This window comes from Protopterus annectens, chromosome 2.part1 (genome assembly GCF_019279795.1).
Source record: "Protopterus annectens isolate FY-2018-M chromosome 2.part1, PAN1.0, whole genome shotgun sequence".
In the NCBI taxonomy this organism is placed as follows: domain Eukaryota; kingdom Metazoa; phylum Chordata; order Ceratodontiformes; family Protopteridae; genus Protopterus; species Protopterus annectens.
In genome coordinates, this window is record NC_056729.1 from 1,868,731,932 (window position 1) to 1,868,753,719 (window position 21,788).

Consider the following 21,788-nt stretch of genomic DNA (forward strand, 5'->3'; position numbering starts at 1 on the left):
TGAGAAGCTAAAATAAAGTTTGAAAGCTATGGCACATCTTGTGCAAACAGTGACTACTATATCACCATTTGTGTGACACTGTGAGCTGTGTTCTAGCTTTTAAAGCTGCTGTCTCCCAGTGCCACTGATACATCAGTTCAACTAAATATGTCCATGGATAGGAAGAATAAAAATCAGATCTCTAATAGGAGCATTCTGGTATGCTTTCTCTTCGTGGATTCAGATGCTCTCTCAAAGTACCTTTCCTGAATCCATGAGTGCATTTCTCATACACTTCACAGTCTGTTTATGTACTATATTTTGTTCAGGTAAGGAATGCATTTAAAAAATGCCATCATTAACTTCCCACATTTTAATCATGAGTTGACACACTGTTATAGAAAATAAAACAAACCACTGTAACAGTTTTTCATTAGCTTCACAGATTATACATTTATGTTTTAACTATTGTTATTCTCACCAGCATTATATAAATTACAGAAGTCCTGTCTTCCCTTATATTTGACTCCTCCTTACGAATGTTACTCTTCATGGATTGTTCCCACAAATTGCAGTTATTTCACATAACGTATATTATATAAACTTTTTCTTACTTTGCATATGAATGCCTAAATCTCATCACTGATGATGTACAGTGACACATAGTTATTATGTTAATTGTAATGCATACCTCAAACGAAGGCTCTAAAACTATTCTGGTTCAGTTAAATATCTTGTATGGCTTTGAAAACATAAAGGCAGTGGAAGGTGTGACGTAATACCATCATTGGGTGAACAAAGGTTTTGCAGTTAATCAAGCTTTCATATCTCTTTGTTTACTTTCACTATTTAAACAATAAAACAGGAAAGAAATGTTTGGTTTAGCAAGATCTCAGTGCACTTTCAAGAGTTTCTTTGTCATGGTGTTTACATTGTTTTGCATATTGCTATAGTTTCCTGCTTAATTTTTCTTTTTTTCATAGAAAAAAATGAACATCTGTTCAAATGTCCAAACTTCTCTCAGCACGACAGTAACCAGCATAGGCTATAAAAAGGTATTGACTTGATTGCACTGACTAGTTTTACAGAGGGCTGAAGGAGCAGCAAATGCACTAAGGTAAGTGGGATGATTACTGTTAACGCTCTCTTACAATAAAAGATTGGTTACTCTGTAAACATACTACATTTAATTGCTGGAACCTGTGTTCTGAGAGACTGCCTTCCAGACTATCTGCAAATATACAGAGCTGAGTATATATTTTTTTGGTTATAGAGTGTGTTAATTGTTGCTTAGATCTCTGTTGAAACTGTTGTCGCCCTGTTCTGAGAGACTGATGTGCAAATATACAGAACTGAGTATATTTTTCTGGTTTTAGAGTTTGTACTATTAGTTGTTGCTGCTTAGATCTCTGTTGAAACTGTTTTGTCCCACCCTCCCTCTTTTTGTTTTGTAGTTTAAATTTGGTGGCTTTTGCAGTTGCCCGCCCCACTGTAGATTTGATCTGGGACACTCCCCCAGTCCCATCTCTTTACCACATTCTACCTAATAAACTCTTTCTGCACTTGCTTTCAGTCCTTTTTAATTTAATTGCATTCTTTAAATTGTGTTTGGTCTAATATTGCTACATACTCAAGTGTGCTAGCTTGCACTGCATGTGAATTGTTTTTACTACTGTTTTTGATAATTTTCTGTAAAAAAAAACAAAAAAACTGTAAGCCTGTTTCCTACCTTTCCTGTAAGTAGTGTTCCAGATACAGATTTGCTGTATCCAGGACTGTATGTAAGCTTCTGAGCCCCCAAGCCTTTCTGTGTTAAATGGAAGCCTTTGAGCTTATCCGTGGGAGTGGTAAGCACTAGGTAACCTGTCTATCACATAAGGAGTGGTTCTGGCCCAGAAATTGCAGTTATTGGCTGTTTGGGCAATGTCTTCCATCTCTCTCAACTTTCTGATTTGAAAGCCTGCATTTGCACTTGTTTCTGTCCTGTAACTCGTCTAGTGCAGATACAGATTCTTAGTTTTAGTACTTTTAAATTTGCTTATTCATGCTCAGCACTTGTTCAGAACTTATAAGCACTAAATAAGCTACTAATTACTATAGCACTCAGTCTTCCTCATTACCTAGAGGAAAACAGTTTTTGTACTTACTTTTCTCAGCTGCTTAGAGAAAAACAGCTCTTGTACTCACTTTCCTCATTTATCTAGAGGAAAATAGTTTTATTTTATTCAGGCATGTCAGCTCCCAGTGTTCTCTCCTGTCTATCTGATGAATCTGAGCATCTTGAGGCAAAGTAGAAATTGCCTCATGTACACAGACAACCCTCTCCTCCTACCACCCAACACTACAAGCTGTGAGAGATGCACTTATCTAGCCAAACTGGAGGTAAAGCTCTCTCCAACCAAGACTGAACTTGAAAGTCATGAGGTGAAGGTAAACATTTGCACCACACCACACTCATCACATAGTCTCACTAAATCTACACCACCAAAATCCACACATAGTAACACAAAAACCTTCACAGAGGCTCTCAATGATAATCTGTCTAAGCAACAGAGACCTCCAAGCAGAAACGCAAGCAACCTCCATCCCCCAACACAACCCAAATGACACATAGCTCACAGACTCAGTGTGCCACTCAACCACAGCCAATAAGGCAAAACAACGTACCCAACACACTAGTCATAGGTGACTCAATAGTCAGACACACTGATGTCCCACTCACCAGACTAAACAAGGAGAGGGTTACTGTCAGCTGCCTGTCGGGTGTCAGGATATGCCACATAACCCATGCACTCAGGTCACTCCACAACAAGTACAAATATGACTCTGTCATTGTCCATGTTGGTGTGAATGACCTGAGATCTAACTCCCTGTACATGAAAAGAGACATGGAAGAGCTCTCCGATCTTGTAGCCCAGGCATGTATGACCCTAGCCCTGAGTAGCATTCTGCCATCGCCCCGAATGATACCACACTACAAGGACAAAATGATTGACTTCAACAATTGGCTAAGCTTCTGGTGTCATTCTATGGGGATCCAGTACCTGTCTGCTTGGGATGACATGGTCGACAGACCACAATGCTTTGCCACAGATGGCCTGCACCTGTAGCCCCTGGGATTCCGGATACTGGCTAAGGCTCTTGCTGCTCCTATATTGCCTTTTTTAGGAAAGGTTCAAATAACAAATTCACCACCATAACAGGAACAGGCAAGCAAAAACTGAGGGTAATGCTACTCAGTGCTAGAAGTTTAAATCTCAAAATGCACTCACTCGAGGCACTCCTTAAAATGGAGAACATTGATATCTGTGCAGTGACTGAGACCTGGTTCAAGGCTCCAGAGTGCACCCCTGCACTACCAGGCTATAACTCATACCACACTTTTCGGCCATGTAACCTGGACCGAAACACCAAAGGTGGAGGTGTGTCCATATTCATTAAGGATATCCACACCTCCAGGCTAGTTGCTCAACATAATGCATCCAAGGTTATACAAGTGCAACTAACTCTGGGCAAAACTGCAACCCAAATTGTAGCTTGCTACAGATCCCCCACCATGCCCTAGGATTCCCACTCCTCTTTTCTCGATGTACTGGAAAATATTAGGGTTCAACCAAACACCCTAATAACAGGCGACTTCAACTACCCCACCATTAACTGGGAAAACTACTCATGTACCAACTCCTTAGCTGAACACTTTCTGGAATTCATAAACTCCAATGCCCTGGATCAACCCTCACCAGGGGCAACAATATCCTAGACCTAGTCATTACCAACATGAGTGACCGGTGTTCCACAGCTGAAGTCAACTCCTCATTGGTCCGATCCGACCATAAGCTAATCACCCTTGATATCCACATCCCGCCCTCACCCCCCATTAAGGAAACTATGGTAAAAATTTCTCCAAAGCCAACTTCATGCTTCTTAAGACAGAAATGGTGAACTTCATGGCACCCATGCAGATGGACAATATAGTTACAACTGCTGAATCCTACACAAATGAACTCTATAAGCACTTACACGAGTGCATGGATCGTGCTATCCCAAACAGAACCAAGACTCTATCCTCCAAAAAAAGGAAGTCAATCTGGTGGCCCCCTGCCATAAACAAACCGTACAACAGAAGGAAGAAACTGTTGCAAAAGAGAGTAAAATCCCATGAGTGGAGGAGCTCCCTGGTCAGCCTCAGTAAGAAGCTGAGATTCCCTATAAGATCCCCCAAAGCTAGCTATGAAAACAAAATCACCACTAATTCTAAGGACAACCACAAAGCATTCTATAGCTATGTCAAGAATCTTGATGGCAACACCCAGATCTGCTTTGAGTTACAGCACAAAGGCATGAAAATTACAGAACCAACTGATATTGTCAACATCCTGGCACATAGGTTCAGTGCTAACTTTACCCCCCCCTCACCCCCTAAAGAGCCCATATCTGTACAAGAAGAATGCAGAGTCCCTGTAATCACAACTACGCAGGTAAAAGCTGCACTCTCTAAAACCAAAAACACAGCCTCCATGGGACCGGAGAACATCCCAGGCTGCGTTTTACATGAACTTCAGAATGAACTGGCTCCCCACTTAAGCACCATGTTCAATAAAAGCCTCGCATCAGGCTTTGTGCCCACTGAATGGTGCACAGCAACAGTTATCCCACTCCACAAAGGGGGAGCCACCACTGATCCCAGGAACTATCGACCTATTAGCCTAACGAGCCTGGTCTGCAAGGTCATGAAACGTATCATCACGGAACTCATAAACAAAGACATTGGTAACCTCCAAACTCTGGATCCCACCCAGTTCGGGTTTGTGAAAGGCAGATCATGCCTCCTGAACCTGATCGACTTCTTTGAGGCAGTCACCAAAGCTGTAGATGAGGGTAAGGTGGTTCACACAGCCTATCTTGACCTCGCCAAGGCTTTCAACACCATTCCCCATTCTGGAATTATAGCTAAACTCACTAAACTAGGTATAGATCCCTATGTCAAAAGATGGGTTGCCAACTGGCTCACTGACAGAACCCACACTGTAAAAGTTGCAGACTCCAAATCTCACCTCAAAGCAGTGACAAGTGGAGTACCACAGAGTTCTGTCCTGGAACCTGTCCTGTTTCGTATCTACTTCTCTGAAGTACAGGCTAACACAGAAGGCCTCTGGCTAATGAAGTTCACAGATGACTGCAAACTAGGAGCCATAGTCAAGTCCCCAAATGATGTGGACATCCTACAGAAGGGCCTCGCTGAGACAGATGCCTGGTGTCAGAGCCATGGCATCAAGCTCAATGCCAAAAAGTGCAGTGTCATCCCCTTTGGTAAAAACTACGTACCCATGAACTACCACATAGGCAGCAATCTACTTAACACTGAATGTGTGATAAGAGACCTTGTGACCCAGGTGGACAGTAGTCTCGCCTTTGATAGTCACATCACCACAGTAGTCAGGAAGTTCTTCTACGTGGCACACCTCATCATAAAAGGGTTCTCATCCAGGAAAAAAGAGGTCATTGTTCCCCTCTACTCATTAGATCCATTATAGAGTACAATGCCCCTTTTGGAAGGTACCTCACAAGACATCTGCAGCAGCTGGAAAGGCCATGGAAGTACCTCACAAAGAGGATTACTGGCCTCAAACAAATGCCCTACACTGACTGCCTCAAAAAACTCCAGATTTACTCCATAGCATATCGCCTACTCTGAGGTGATCTCTGCCTAACATATAAAGCTATGCCAAACCCAGAGCTGTTGGACATGCTACACCTAAAGAAATCTCAGTCCCTCTGAACTACATGCTCTAGGGACCTAAACCTTGTCACCACAATAAACAGGACATGCTGGAGTGATAGATTCCTGTCCCAGAGACTTCCCATACTCTGGAACAGGCTACCCATCTATGTCAAGCAAAGTTCTTCATTAGCACTCTTCAAGAAAAATCTTGATGAGTGGATGGGAAATAGGAAATACACCCCGGGGAGCAATTCTGTGTCTCTCCTCAACAGTGGCACAGGAAAATAATTTTCTTGGGTGGCATAAGCCAGGAAACCTTGTTGTCTAGGCTTTGGGCCAATAGCTGAGTACCTACTTATGATCCTATGAACGTATGAACCTACATCATCATTCATCATCAAACCCCTTTTCCCATTTTCTAAATGAGATCGGGGTGTCGTGTCAACTGTCAACATCTCTCTCAATTGAATGTCATATTGCTGCCTTCTTTGACACTCATGCCTGACTGTCACAGATATTCTCGTACACAATCCATCCACCTCTTTTCTGGATGCCCTCATTTCCTCTTGCCTTCTTTTCTGCACATGTGCCCAAACCATCATAATCTTTTCTCTTTACTCTTTGCTGTAACTGGAGCTACTTTCGCTTCTGCTCTTATGTCCTCATTTCTTCTTCTGTCCCGCAATGTGCATCCTACTACCCTTCTCAGGCACTTCATTTCCATCACCTCTAGCTTCAGCTGTTCTGCCTTTACTGCCCAGGTTTCGGTACTATACAGTAGTACTGATCTCACCACTGCTCTGTACGCCTTACTTTTCAGCTTCTTTGGCATTCTTCTGTCATACACTACCCCTGGCACTTGGTGTCAGTTCACTGCAGCCCCTCTGATTCTAGCTTTGACTTCTTTATTCAGCCTTCCCTTCTCCTCAAGCACCCCTCCCAGATATATGAAGCCGTTAACCTGTTCCACTATTTTCGTTTATGTCACATTTCTCGCCCTTTTTGATTTCTCTATTTGCTGTCATTACCACTGTCTTATTTGTACTCAGTTTCATCCCATATGTCTTCAGTTTTACATTCCATTCCCTTATCCTTTGCTGAATTATTTGTTGCTCAGAATCTGCATGCAATACCACATGATCTGCATGCAGCAACTTTGTTCATCTGTACACTCTGTCCTGTTTGCTAATGTATTCCATCACCAGTATGAACATCAGTAGGCTCAGAGCTGAAACCTGATGAACACCGGGTCTCACTGGGAACCCTTCTGTGAGACTGGATACTGTTTGCACTTGAGGCAGTGGGTCCTTTTGCATGGCCTGCACAAATTCTACTAATGTTTCTGGGGCTTTGAACCATCGCAGGACTGACCAAATCTTGTCATATGGTTTCTCTAAGTCTAGGAATGCCCAGTGGGACTCTCCTCATCTCTAGCTTCTTCTCAACTATCTGTCTCACTGCAAACACTGGGTCAGTTGTGCTGCATCTTAATCTGAATCTGAACTCTCATCTCCCATCTTACTTTCTACTATTCTGTGTATAGGTTTATCATTCACCCTCTCTAGAACTTTCATGCAATGTGACAGGAGTTTGGTATCTCTATACTGCAACACTTGTGGATGTCACCTTTGTTCTTATACACTGGCATGAGTATGTTATTCTCTAGTAGTCTGAGATACGCATTTCTCTCCACACTGCTATAAGTATACCCAGGAGCCATTTTTTCCCTATCTCACCCATCATATTTGTCATACCTGTTGTGGCCTCATCTGAGCTGCTGCTTTCCCTGACTTTATTTTTCTTAGTACTGTCCTCAATTCTTTTATGGTGGGCTCCTCTTCTTCTTTCTTCATAGGCTATGTCTGTTTTTTTTTTCATTCAGATGCTGCTGGAAATATTCCTTTCATCTGCCTTTGATGTCCTGTGGACTGATAAGCAGGCTGTTGCTGGCATCCCTTATGAAGGGGTTCTGACTATTTTCTTTATGTTTCTGTCTTTGCCTTATGACCTCATATAGTTTCTTTGCACCAACAACTGAGTCAGTTTCCAGAAGCTGATAGAATGCCTCTGATGCCCTGTTCTTTGCTATTGCAGATCCTTCCTTAGCATCTTTGTTAGCCAGCCAGTGTTCCTTCCTAGCCTGGTCCGTCTTTTCTGTCTCCCACTTTTTTCTGCACTCCTTCTTTGCCCACTGCTTGAACTTGATTTTGGCAACCAGTGGTTTGTGCTGTGGGCTGACTCTTTTAATATAAATTAATATTAGGATCATTGTGTTTTCTTCTTCTTTAATGATTTATTATAAATCTTACCTATGTAGTATGTTTCTACATATTACACTAAATTCAGCCTATTTCTATAGCTAGTCCATTGTAATTTCTAAACTATGTAAACATTTATGACCTAGCAACACTTACATACCTAACCAGTAAATAACATAAATGCATGTATACTTTATTAATTTATTCGCACTTTGTTAACTGGGTTAGCGCTGCTGGCTAAGATACCACTGGAATAAGAGTAAAGGTTAATATGGGAGCTAAACTGCAGACAATACAGCATTAGACACAACATAAAAACAATTTCAAATCTTCTAGTTTTATATGCATCAGAGTTACAATAACCATTTTATAGAACTATAGTTTCTTCACATCTCTATAAATCACTCGTATTACAATCAACATGTTATAGCTGATTATTCTGTCAAATGATTAAAACAGAGCAAGGTTTTTTTATAAGTAAAATGATGTTTGTGTTTCGTGAAAAGCCTAAGATGATATGAGACAGTTTATGACTGGAAGTATCTCCTTTTGTCATCATAGAGTGTTAATCATCTGAGAAAAAAGTTACGTATTAAAACTGTTGGTTAGGCATCAGGGCACATAAAGTAGTTTATTCCCCACTCTGGGCATGTAGCAGACTGGAATGGCAGGTGCCCTATGCAAGGCAATTTGAAAAAGTGGGATAAATTCTGCTTTGATTTTCAATGGTACAGTGCTCCAGAATGCAGGAGGAAACTTAACTCAGACCATTTTTCCTGATCTGGGAGTTAGATTTCTGTGCATTGAGTATAAATTAATTTGAAGAACATAACAGCTTGGGGACAATGTACTAGGAAAGAAGGTTAACTAAGTTTGTGCATGGGTTCTTATGATTCGATTTGTGAAGTTGCAGTTGGGATACCTGGATGTATGTTTGCAAGGTTGTCCACATTTTATTTATTTTATTTATTTTTATTTTATTTTACATTTGTTAACCGGGCTAGTCTAACTGGATATATTTCCATTTTCAGCAGAGGCCCGGGGAGAAAAGCTCCACATATAGACAAAAGAGGTATAACATGAGCAAAAAAAATAACAGATTACACTCTGGTAGAACGTAGACAATGAACATAATTACCAAAAGAATAGGACTTTAAATTCCTAGACAATGTAAAGACAATGTAAATAGCAACATGTTAAGGCTTATTACATATTTTAAAACCAAGAAGAGAAAAGTGCAAGATCAAGGAAAAAGAAACAACGATAGATAGAGAGAGCAGATTTATAAAAGATATATACTTTCTGGAAAAGAGTCATAGCCATATAGAGGAAAGATATAGGGGAGAGGTCCAAATACGGTAGAGGAATAAGTGCTTTAATTAAGAATGGTGTGATGAGTTTAGTAGGCTTGCTAGAATTTTTAAAATTTGATTATGGGTGACAAAGTTTTGTAATGGTTTGCTAGTTAAGGTCACCTATTTTGCTTTTTTCCCATAGCATAGTTCTAGGAATAGTATTGATTCTCCAATTGAGTGGCTAGCATATGGCAGAAGACATTGTTTTGTGTTTGTGTCCTTTATTTTGATTGCACTTACTAATGGAAATTGACTTTGTTGTCTACTCTTACATCAAAGTCATTTCACTTCTGCAGTGTTTCAAGAAGTCTGGTTGCATGAATCATTTTGGTCTTTTAAGTGGTATTAATAGTTCATCTCTACTAATTGTGGAAAAGTATTTTGTTAAGGAGTGGCTGTGACCAGACATTTATGCAATCAATTGAAAAGTCATTTTTAATATTTCATCAGTGCTACATAGCAGAGATGAGGGTATGTCTTGAGTTAGATCTGTGAGATAACTAGTAAGCTAGTCAAATCCTTGTTGTCTATATCTTAAAGAAGAAGCTGATGATTAACACGACAGAAGGTTTTACAGAATGCATTGAAGATTGTTATTACTTACTGACCATTTTCTCTGTAGTTATGCAGGGAGCAAGTTGGATAGGTGCTTTCTCCAGCTCTCAAACCATGCTGGTAATCTGTGCAGCATGCTGAGTCAAATGTAAGATTTTATTGGCTGCATGTTGCAAGTGATATGCACTGGGCATCTAGTAAAAAAGCCATTGAAAAGTTGTGGGTTCAAGCCTCATTAGTCACAACCATACCTCTCAAACTCTTAGAGGAAGAAAAGTGGACAAAGTTATAAATAATAATAGGCTAACAGATTTTGCATTCGCATGAATTTTCTGAAGGGTATTAAGTTTGAAACTCAGATGTCTGTCATTATTTTCTGACTTCAGTCTTTAATGATTTGCCAGAAAATTTAAATTTTTTGAAAAATAGACTATAAATATGAGGCAAAATCTGGGCATTCTGCCAAAATCTGTACAGTTGAGAGGTATGGACTTAATATTTAGTGCCTGACAATTAACACATAAGATTCTTCTTCTTTTGGCTTTTCCTCACAGAGGATCACTTGTCCACTCATGATTGGCAGTGGAGTTTTACGGTGTTGAGTTGCCAGCCCAGCGCCCAACCTTCCACAGAAGGCACACACATGCATACACTCACACCTAGGGTCAATTTAGAGTGTCCAATCCACCTACAGCATGTCTTTGGGATGTGGGAGGAAACCGGAGCACCTGGAGGAAACCCACGAGACCACAGCGATGACATGCAGACTCCGCACAGAAGGCACCCCAGCCGAGAATCGAACCGAACAACCTCTTGCTGTGAGGCGGCAACACTAACTGCTGCACCACTGTGGCCACCCTACAATTAACACATAAGATCAAAGGTTTGAATTGTCACTAATATGCTTTCCTTAGTCTGGGGTTTGATTCACTCAGTCTGCATTTGCCGAATGTTGACACTGAGCAGACCACTTAAGCGGGCAATTCTCTAGGGAAGTTTGGAAATTGGACCAGGCTCCTCAAAGGTCTCTTAGACAACATACCATGTAACTATGAACAGCATTCTCATACAGAGAAAACGATGCACTAGTTTCTCAGGTCTTTAGAAAGAAGGCTAATTATGCTAATTGGTCTGTAACTCTTGACTTTTGGGAATTTACCTCTTTCTGGCAGGAAAAACTGTCTTTGCATGACTCCAGACATCAGGCCCATAGATATCATGTAAACTTCTGTTAATTAACTGTATCATAAGTCTAGAGACAAATACAAAACAATCTTCTGGAAAAGGCGGGTGGTAACCTGTGCAAAGCCATTATTTCTGATTTGTCCGATAGAGGCATGCATGAAACTAAACGGACAGGTGAGATGTTGGTTAAATATAGTGAATGATGACATCAGAGATATTTTGTGAGTTTTGAGGGTACGGGGTAAAGTAGTTAACAAGGATACTGGCTGAGCTGGGAAGAGAATTCATTCTTATATTGCCTTTCCTTTTATCATTTACCCATTAGGCAGCCAATGGGGTTGTTTAGATTTTTGTTTTGGAGATTGACGAAGCAGTCATTTTTTGTTTTCTTATAAAATACTTTTATTTGCTCTGTATGCATTCATAGTTGCTGAGCGCTTGCATGGTTCCTGATGTTTTACATGTTGTCTAGTTTACACTCCTTACTACTATGTATTCCTTTATTGTAGAGCTGATACAGTGTGTTCTTTTGTTTTCTTATTGTAATGACCCTAGAAAATCATAGTTGGCTAATAGGTTTTTAAGAATATCATTGCTGTATTTTCAGTACTGGGTAAAAGTTTGGCTCCAGTCTACCGTATGTAGCTTGGATCCAAAGTCTTTAAGTGAAATATTTATTAACTTGCTATCTCTATTGTTTTTGAAATATTTGGAAAAGAGGTATACTCATGGATAGCTTATGATGGCTGGTGATCACTGAGGAGATTTGTAGAGTTTGTTTGGATTTGTAATACTGTGGGCTTTCAGTAAGCATCCAATTCAGTATAACATATCACGTTTGTTTTATCTTTCCTTGTCAGCTCTTCAGTCAGTTCAGTGAGGCCAGAGGTGAGGCCGTAGCTGAGTATTTTATTGTAGGTGTTTGTTTGCCAGAGGTGGAAGACGGCTCCCAATGGTGATAACTGACTTTCGGGATAGTCATTATACAAACATATAATGTTAGGCAGGCTCCCATTGGTGATAACTGACTCTTGGGATAGTCATTATACCAACATATAATGTTAGGCAGGCTCCCATTGGTGATAACTGACTCTCGGGATAGTCATTATACCAACATATAATGTTAGGCAGGCTCCCATTGGTGATAACTGACTCTCGGGATAGTCATTATGCCAACATATAATGTTAGGCAGGCTCCCATTGGTGATAACTGACTCTCGGGATAGTCATTATACCAACATATAATGTTAGGCAGGCTCCCATTGGTGATAACTGACTCTCGGGATAGTCATTATACCAACATATAATGTTAGGCAGGCTCCCATTGGTGATAACTGACGCTCGGAATAGTCATTATACCAACATATAATGTTAGGCAGGCTCCCATTGGTGATAACTGACTCTCGGGATAGTCATTATACCAACATATAATGTTAGGCAGGCTCCCATTGGTGATAACTGACTCTCGGGATAGTCATTATTCCAAGATATAATGTTAGGTAGGAGGGTTTTATTTTGTCTGGTTTGATTAATATGCAGTGAAGGAATTACCTGACCTCTATTTTGACAAATACAATAAATTTGTTTCTACACTGCATGCTAGCTTTCCACTATCTGTGAATTTCACTAAAATAAAATGGAATTATAACAGATAATCATACGAGTAATCTTCAACAAAGACGCATTCCTATTTCTATTTAATTGTAATTCAATAACACATAACATTAGCATACACATTATTTTTTGACGAGGTCAGTGGTCTCTTTTCAAAGCAGACTCAAGTTGGTATTTATACTACTAGGGGAAATCTGATCAGCACATCAGGAGACTTCCCTCACTCTTTTTGATTGGTTCTGTGGGAGCTTTACAACCCCCTGAGCTACCACTGACTCAGTCACATTGGACCTTGATTTAATATCACATCTGAATGACATCATGCTAAGAACTGCAGCACCCACTTACACTACACTGTAGTATCAGCAATTCAATCACCTGGTGTGGCAATAGAACCCACAGCATCTTGCACCATGGGTGAGTTTGCTACATGTTGCACCACTGACACTGGTAACCTGCATAGATCCCTGTGACAGCATATTGTTGTATTATCTCTGTGTGTTGCCATACAACCTCTTTCTTGAATTATTCTGGAATGTACTCTTTGAAAAACATAAAAGTAGAGCACAATTTATCATATATTTGTCTGTCTGTGAATTTTACAGTGTAGTGTATCAGCAACTAACACCAGCGTTTGTGCCTTTGTAATGTTTCCTAATGCACAGGGACTGGACATGTTGATGTTTTTTCTCAAGAGGTTTCAGCCAGGACTCTGTGCTCCACCTAAAGAAAACCAAATCTCCTTGGGCCACACGCTCTAGGGATCTAAACCTCACCACAACAATAAATAGGACATGCTGGAGGGATAGATTCCTGTCCCAGAGACTTCCCATGCTTTGTAACAAGATTCCAATCTACATTAGGCAGAGCTCCTTACTGACTCTCTTCAAGAGAAATCTTGATGAGTGGATGGCAAACAGAAAATTTACCCCAGGGATCACTTTAGTGGCTCTGCTGGACAGAGGCACAGGGAACTAATCTAAAGGGGGTGGCTAGGCTTATAAATGCCCTCAGGCAGATAGCCTAGTACCTACCTATGAACCTATGAATGATAGAGCATGATACTTAAAAGATAAACCTCAGGATTGAAACACTGCTAAATAAATAAATATATATATATATATATATATATATATATATATATATATATATATATATATGTGTGTGTGTGTGTGTGTGTGTGTGTGTGTATACAGATCAGATTATTTTCAGACCATGTGTGTTTATATATTTCTAAGGTGCCTTTGTGTAGGACAAAGCTCTGGCAGTAAATTGGTTTGGTGCCATCTACCCTGCTGTCTATGAATAATTTTACTTACTGACCATTTGCAAACAGTCATCCTTTTTTTGGTAAGAAAAAACGTTGTGGTGTTAGTATCCCAATAACTCATTGCTTTCCATGCAAAAAGTCATCTCTCATAATTATATTACTCACTTTCACTTTCTTACAGTGAAATTATTTGGGGAGCTTACATGATTTCTGTAAAGACTTTTAAAAATCATTTTAAAATTGCTATGATTTCTATGAAGAAGATGTGCAATATCCACCTCCCATCTTGGTCAAATGAGTGCTGTTCCCTCCTCTCCCTTCTAGTCTGTGTTATACAGGTACATGTTTAAGCCCCATTTTTAAATTTTCAAATTCCCCTACTTGCATCTTGGTTTCTGAAGTAGAATAACATCTGCTGTAATTATTTTCATCCTAACCAATGCAGTTTTGTACTTCATGGCACGCTCTATGCCACATACACTCCATAGCACTACATTACCAGAGGCTTGTGCAAGTGCTGGAGCATTGCAGAGACACTGTCAGGCACACCCAGGCTAGATTAATTGAAAGACAAATCACACTGATAAAACAGTTACTTTTTCTAGAGAGGAGGGATGGCAACACACATATAATAAAACAATCAGGGTGCCACTGGGATCTGTGTGGCAGTCCTACCAACCTTTTCATTTTTTGATCCTTGGTATAGTCATGAGCATAGACATAACACAGGAGCATTTTTATCAGATGGGGCTGAAAACAATTACCGTGGCATGGAATTTGGCTAGGAACATGTGTTAAAAATTATAACTAAATAATATGAAGAAGCAAATAAAAAATATCAAAAGTTAACACATCAAAGTAGAGCAGTGCAGTGGATGACCCTGCTGCTTCAGTGTGCTTGGTTTTCCAGTATGTCGTTTGGTTGGGGTGCCTTCTGTGCAGATTCTACATGTCCACCTTTGGTCCACATGGGTTTTCACCTGGAACTCTGGCGTCCTCTTATCTGTCAAAGACACACTATAAGTTAACTCCCCCAAACTACCTATGGAAGTTTGTACCATGTGAATTAGTGTCTAAGGTAATTCTTTTGACATCCATTACTAGATTATTTTTTCTACCTAGCTCCTATAGACAAACCGGATAAGATTTAGTTTTTTGGCAATTCAAAATTGGATAAACTGATTAATCAGAATATTAACAAATTAATATTTTAAAAGGCAAATCGATCATTGATAGTTGAGAATATTAATTTATAGTCTTGTTGACTGGGGTTAGTCCCACTAGGACAGTGGTCTCTTTTCAAGGGAGACCTGAGGTGATACTTGTACTACTGGAGAAAACTGGGCAGGGCATTGAGGAACTCCTCCTACTTTTTTCAAGAGATGTCGTTGAATATTTTATATTGACTTTAGCTACCATCAACTCAAGCAGATGGGACCTCAGTTTAGCATCTAATCCAAAGGACAACACACTGAGGAGTGTAGCACCCTCCTCCAATGAAGCACTGCAGTGTCAGAAGCATACTATTAAAACTTGAGGTAAGAAGGCTGAAATGATCACTCTGGAAAAGCTGGTCACATAGAACAGATGTTGTGAAAGGATTGTTGTACCTCAAATGGCTAAGTTTGTTTTTGAGAGTTGTAGTTATCTCTATACTCAAACAGACACATATTTCCAGTTGACTCAGATGTAATGAGCTTATTAACTATATACACTGGGACATCTATTGTTGTGGTTTTTACTAAGCCATGAAATTACATATCTGAGAAATTTATTGTGCATCATTTGTTTATTATTTATTTGTTTATTACTTTTTGTTGACCCTAATTTGCAAAGCCCATTTTCATGGGGACCTCGAAGGAAAAATTCCTTTCACCTAAGCAATTGTATCAACTATCTCTGTACATTGAAAACTAATAAGGTTAAGTAAAACAAAATGAGAAGCAAACAGTAAGAAAATAGGAATAAAGCAGTAATACTCCTAAAGTAAGAATGCATTGTATATCTAGGTACAGTTGAAATAAAGCAGTAATACTCCTAAAGTAAGAATGTATTGTATCTAGGTACAGTTCAAATAAAGCAGTAATACTCCTAAAGTAAGAATACATTGTATATAAAGCAGTAATACTCTTAAAGTGAGAATGCATTGTATATCTAGGTACAGTTCAAATAAAGCAGTAATACTCCTAAAGTAAGAATGTATTGTATATCTAGGTACAGTTCAAATAAAGCAGTAATACTCTTAAAGTAAGAATGCATTGTATCTAGGTACAGTTCAAATAAAGCAGTAATACTCCTAAAGTAAGAATGCATTGTATCTAGGTACAGTTCAAATAAAGCAGTAATACTCCTAAAGTGAGAATGCATTGTATATCTAGGTACAGTTCAAATAAAGTAGTAATACCCCTAAAGTGAGAATGCATTGTATATCTAGGTACAGTTCAAATAAAGCAGTAATACTCCTAATGTAAGAATGCATTGTATAGCTAGGTACAGTTCAAATAAAGCAGTAATACTCCTAAAGTAAGAATGCATTGTATATCTAGGTACAGTTCAAATAAAGCAGTAATACTCTTAAAGTAAGAATGCATCATATATCTAGGAGTATGACTGCTTTATTTGAGCTGTACCTAAAGTAGGAATGCATTGTATCTAGGTACAGTTCAAATAAAGCAGTACTACTCCTAAAGTAAGAATGCATTGTATATAAAGCAGTAATACTCCTAAAGTGAGAATGCATTATATATCTAGGTACAGTTCAAATAAAGCAGTAATACTCCTAAAGTAAGAATGCATTGTATATTTAGGTACAGTTCAAATAAAGCAGTAATACTCCTAAAGTAAGAATACATTGTATATCTAGGTACAGTTCAAATAAAGCAGTAATACTCCTAAAGTAAGACTGCATTGTATGTCTAGGTACAGTTCAAATAAAGCAGTAATACTCCTAAAGTAAGAATGCATTGTATATAAAGCAGTAATACTCCTAAAGTGAGAATGCATTGTATATCTAGGTGCAATTCAAATAAAGCAATAATACTCCTAAAGTAAGAATGTGTTGTATATCTAGGTACAGTTCAAATAAAGCAGTAATACTCCTAAAGTAAGAATGCATTGTATCTAGGTACAGTTCAAACAAAGCAGTAATACTCCTAAAGTAAGAATGCATTGTATCTAGGTATAGTTCAAATAAAGCAGTAATATTCCTAAAGTGAGAATGCATTGTATACATACCTCTCAACTTGGAATCATCAAAAATCTGGACAAAGCCCATGAAAAATAGGTACAAATCTGTATGCTGATTAACATACAATTTGCATACATAATTATGCAGCCCCACCCACTCCAATGGAATTGTGGGATATCAGCTTTTAAACGCAAACTGAACAGACAACCAAAAATATGGCCCCAAATTGCCTATGTCACATTAAAAAAAGATATTGTAATAGGGAATGGATGGCAAACTCATAACAGGTTCATAGTTACTAGCCTAGGTATCTCCGCCGAAAAGGATATTCTCAGGACTGCAGCATCCTCCCACGTTAAAAGTACAACACAGTATCAGCAATACATCTACACATACTGTTGGAGTAGAAACCACAGCCTTCTGCATAAAAAGCAAGTATTCTACCTGTTGTGCTACTAACAATGCAAGCAGACTTGGCATAGGCATCACTATTTCTCTTCCCCTGAAGCTCTCAGCAACTTGTAAAATCCACTCAACACTCAACTGCATCTCTCAACTTTGCAGCACAAGAAATCGGGAAAAGCCAAAATTTATTGGGGGTGACAAAAGCTCAAAAACCAGGGGCACATTTTAAACATTGTTTGCATAATCTTGGAAAGTTGCTAGAATAAAATGCTATGTTACCACCATGTGTTTCCTGAAAGATAGGAAGACTGAAACTTAAATGTTACTTAAATAAACTTAATTTAGTGAATTATGTTCAACTTCTCACCAGATCTCAACCTCTTAAGCACAAAAAACCTGGACAAAGCCAATATTGGGGGAATACAGCCCCAAATATAGGGACAAATTTCAAATATTGATCTTATAAACTTTGCTAGAAAAATAGGTTTTGTGTTATCATGTATTTTCTGAAGAATATGACACCTGAAATTCCAATGCCTGTCATTATTTAGTGAATTCAATCCTCACTGATTTGCTAAAAAAATCCAGAAAACCACAGATTTTTATGAGGAACAGAACAAAAATGAGGCAAAAAGCACAAGTGGTGGTGGGTAAAGAATTCAGGCTCTTGCTACCCAGTACCCAAGGTACAGGGTTTGAGCCTGAGTAACTGTAACCAGCCTGCCTATTTAACAGGGGCATTTTACACACAGACACACACACCTACACCTGTAAAATGAAACCTGTCTGCAGCCATTAACACACTCTTTAAAAAGCCAAACAGAAAGCACACTCAAAAGGAAAGTAAACCAAGCTGAAAATCCTGGTAACGGCTTCTATAAGTAGGCTACAACTCTTCAGTAAACTGTTATACATGGTCAGCTGCCACATATGTGATATTTCATTATGCCTTATGCAATCAATATGAGTAAACAGTGCTCCTAGCATTGTGGCTGGTGGGGATATCCTCGCTGGCCATTAGCAGACACCCAGTAGTGAGTTATGGCCAGATGCATTTATGAGAGGAAATTAAAGGCTGATGGATAGGTAACTTTTGTTGAGTTCCACAAAATTAAACTCCATTTAGACTGTGACCTGGTAAGGCTTTAAAAGTTATTAAACAGCAATCTGGCTGTGGGGATGGGTGGGATTACAACAATTACCAGAGAATGTAGGCCGCCTCTGTCACAGTGCTAGTCACTACTAGAAAATAATGCCATTTTTTATATACTACACATACAAGTTCAGGCCTCTTGCGTTCATGAAGACATAAACAGAATCCAGCAGTTCAGTAGAAGCAAAAAACTACCAAAAGCCAAATAAACACAGGTAAAATGTTAGTTTAGCCAGGCATATACCCTGTACACCATGGAGTACTTTTTAAAATTCCTTGATTATTATTTTACTTATTTCGTTTTGCTATGAAATGTACTAAAATTTAATTATAAAACTGATCTAGTTATCATGGTTTGGTTTATGAATCTGATTATATATTTTGTTAAATTACATATTTTCACAATGCTTCAGCTATACTTATGTTATCTGCAGAAAAAAACTGCTAAGTCTTAAATTCTGAAATAAACAAAATTTCTATGGCAAATTTTAAGTAAAAAACATTAAGGATAGTTATCCCTTTGGCAATAACGAATGGAACACACACTTTACACTTAATAAAACTCCAGGTAGGAAGCTACAGTGCTATTAAAACTGCAACCAAGCCAAAATGTAACTTGTAAATTAACACACTCCCAGTAAAAGCAAACTCTTCAAAAAGCCAAAACAGAAACCAGGCTGAAACACAATGCTTTAAAAGTAAAATGAAATGCAAATTAGCACACTCCCAATAAAAGCAAACTCTTCAAAAAGCCAAAACAGAAACTAGGCTGAAACACAGTGCTTTAAAAGTAAAATGAAATGCAACCTGTAAGCTGCCTGCAGCCGTTAGCACACTCCCGGTAAAAGCAAACATCTTTATAAATCTAAAACGGAAAGCACACTCAAAGGAAAGAAAACCAAGCTGCAGCTAGACCCTATCCTTATTCTGCTGCCTTAATGGTCAAGTGGGCAGTTCGATAGGCACACTTCTTCCCTACCTTTCCAGTCGGCAGCAAGTTAGCAACATATCAAACGGAGCTGCAGCAACACTCTGCTTTGTCATTCAAACGGCGCCTCATGCAGCTACAGATATCCAGCCAGCCTCGCTCACAGTGCAGTTTCGATTTGCTGTTCCATCAGTAGTACAGCATGGAATATGCTTTGCTCAAAGTCGCATTGTAGTTATTCCCGCCAAGGATTTTGAGCGTATTTCAGACGGAAATGTGAAATGCATGCGCATTGAGCTTCAGGCAGGCTGTTTCACAGAGCTGACGTCATCGCGCACATGATGACATCAGTCAGGAAATAAAATGTAAAATAAAAGTGCCGAGAACTCAGAAATGAAGGGGTGCCACTCGGGAATCATGGCACCCCATTATTTGGACCCCAAAACTCATTTTTTACCGAGTAATTTGGTACGGTTGGGAGGTATGATTGTATATCTAGGTACAGTTCAAATAAAGCAGTAATACTCCTAAAGTGAGAATGCGTTGTATATCTAGGTACAGTTCAAATAAAGCAGTAATACTCCTAAAGTGAGAATGCATTGTATATGTAGGTACAGTTCAAATAAAGCAGTAATACTCCTAAAGTGAGAATGCATTGTATATCTAGGTACAGTTCAAATAAAGCAGTAATCCTCCTAAAGTAAGAATGCATTGTATATCTAGATACAGTTCAAATAAAGCAGTAATACTCCTAAAATAAGAATGCATTGTATATCTAAGGACAGTTGAAATAAAGCAGTAATCCTCCTAAAGTAAGAATGCATTGTATATCTAGATACAGTTCAAATAAAGCAGTAATACTCCTAAAGTAAGAATGCATTGTATATCTAGGTGCAGTTCAAATAAAGCAGTAATACTCCTAAAGTAAGAATGCATTGTATATCTAGGTGCAGTTCAAATAAAGCAGTAATACTCCTAAATGTTAGTATTCATTCCCAACAAAAATCTCTATGTCATCAAGACAGACTTCACCATTAATTCTTAAAACAGCACAACTATAGAAGTTGTCTCCGACACTAAATTTCTAGGTGCTATCATCAATGAAAACCTGACATTTAACCTCCATATCCATAATAATACAAAAAACAAACAAACTATAAGCTAGGTTCCCTCTACCAACAAAAATGCTGCCTCAATTGTTCTACCAAACATGCTCTTGCCTTAACTTTTCTCTTACCCTCACTGCTCTATGGTGCTCCTCTCCTTACCAATATCCACTGCACCATAAAAAACTAGCTTTAGACTTGTTACAACAAGGTTGCCAAATCTGCAACCAATGCAAGATACACTTCCCATCATTGAATTTCTTTAAAATCACTTAACTGGCTCAAACTTCCCCATCATCTTACCTACCTAGAGCTACTCACAGCTCACAAAATTATCTACAAACCTTCAGAATACCCAACGCTCTCTTCCATCCTCACCCACAACTACCCTAACAGGCCACTTAGATCTGAAAACCAACTACTACTGCAAGTATACAAATCTAAACTCCCTGACGGCAACATGTTTTATTCCTTTTCTGTCACCAAGCTTTGGAACTCTTTACCATCAGCTATCAGAACCTCTGGTAAAAATCACATCTTTCAAAAAAGGATTGCTATTACCTCTCTCTTTCCTTTGGCAATGCACATGCGTCAATTCTCATTCTTCTATAACTTGAATTCTTGCACTCTAAGTTTACTCACACACTATCCTACACCCCTCCCCTCTTCAAACTCATTCATACTCACTACCATAACAAACTTTGCTAAACTTTTACTCTTCGATCCATCTTTTCCATATTATTTCTTATTCTTACCTCTTCCCATGCTTTTACTAACCAATCTCACAAACTACCCTGTATATACCACTTAATTATGTTTAATAACTCAATTACTTTTCTAGTTTTGTAACCTTTACTAGTTGTTATGCTGACCTATACTCACATGTACATATCATTTGTGCACCACCCTTACATTTATGGTATATTACTATGTATGCATTGTTTTACTTGATTTTATCTGGAAGCTGTTTTATATTGTATTCTGTTTGTATGTTTTGTGCTATTATACTGTGGAGCTTTTCTCCCCAAGCCTCCAGTGAAATTGGATTCTCTTGGCCCAGTGGACTTTCCC

At 38.8% G+C, this 21,788-nt stretch overlaps 1 protein-coding gene across 1 annotated transcript in view; it reads left to right on the forward strand.

Moving 5' to 3' along the window:
- The first annotated feature begins 971 nt into the window (after positions 1–971).
- LOC122794667 (plasma kallikrein-like) overlaps positions 972–21,788 on the forward strand; it is a 526,744-nt gene continuing 505,927 nt past the window's right edge. Inside the window, exon 1 of the mRNA XM_044063289.1 lies at positions 972–1,096. The gene's annotated coding sequence lies outside the window, so the exon portion shown is untranslated. The remainder of the gene's footprint in view (positions 1,097–21,788) is intronic.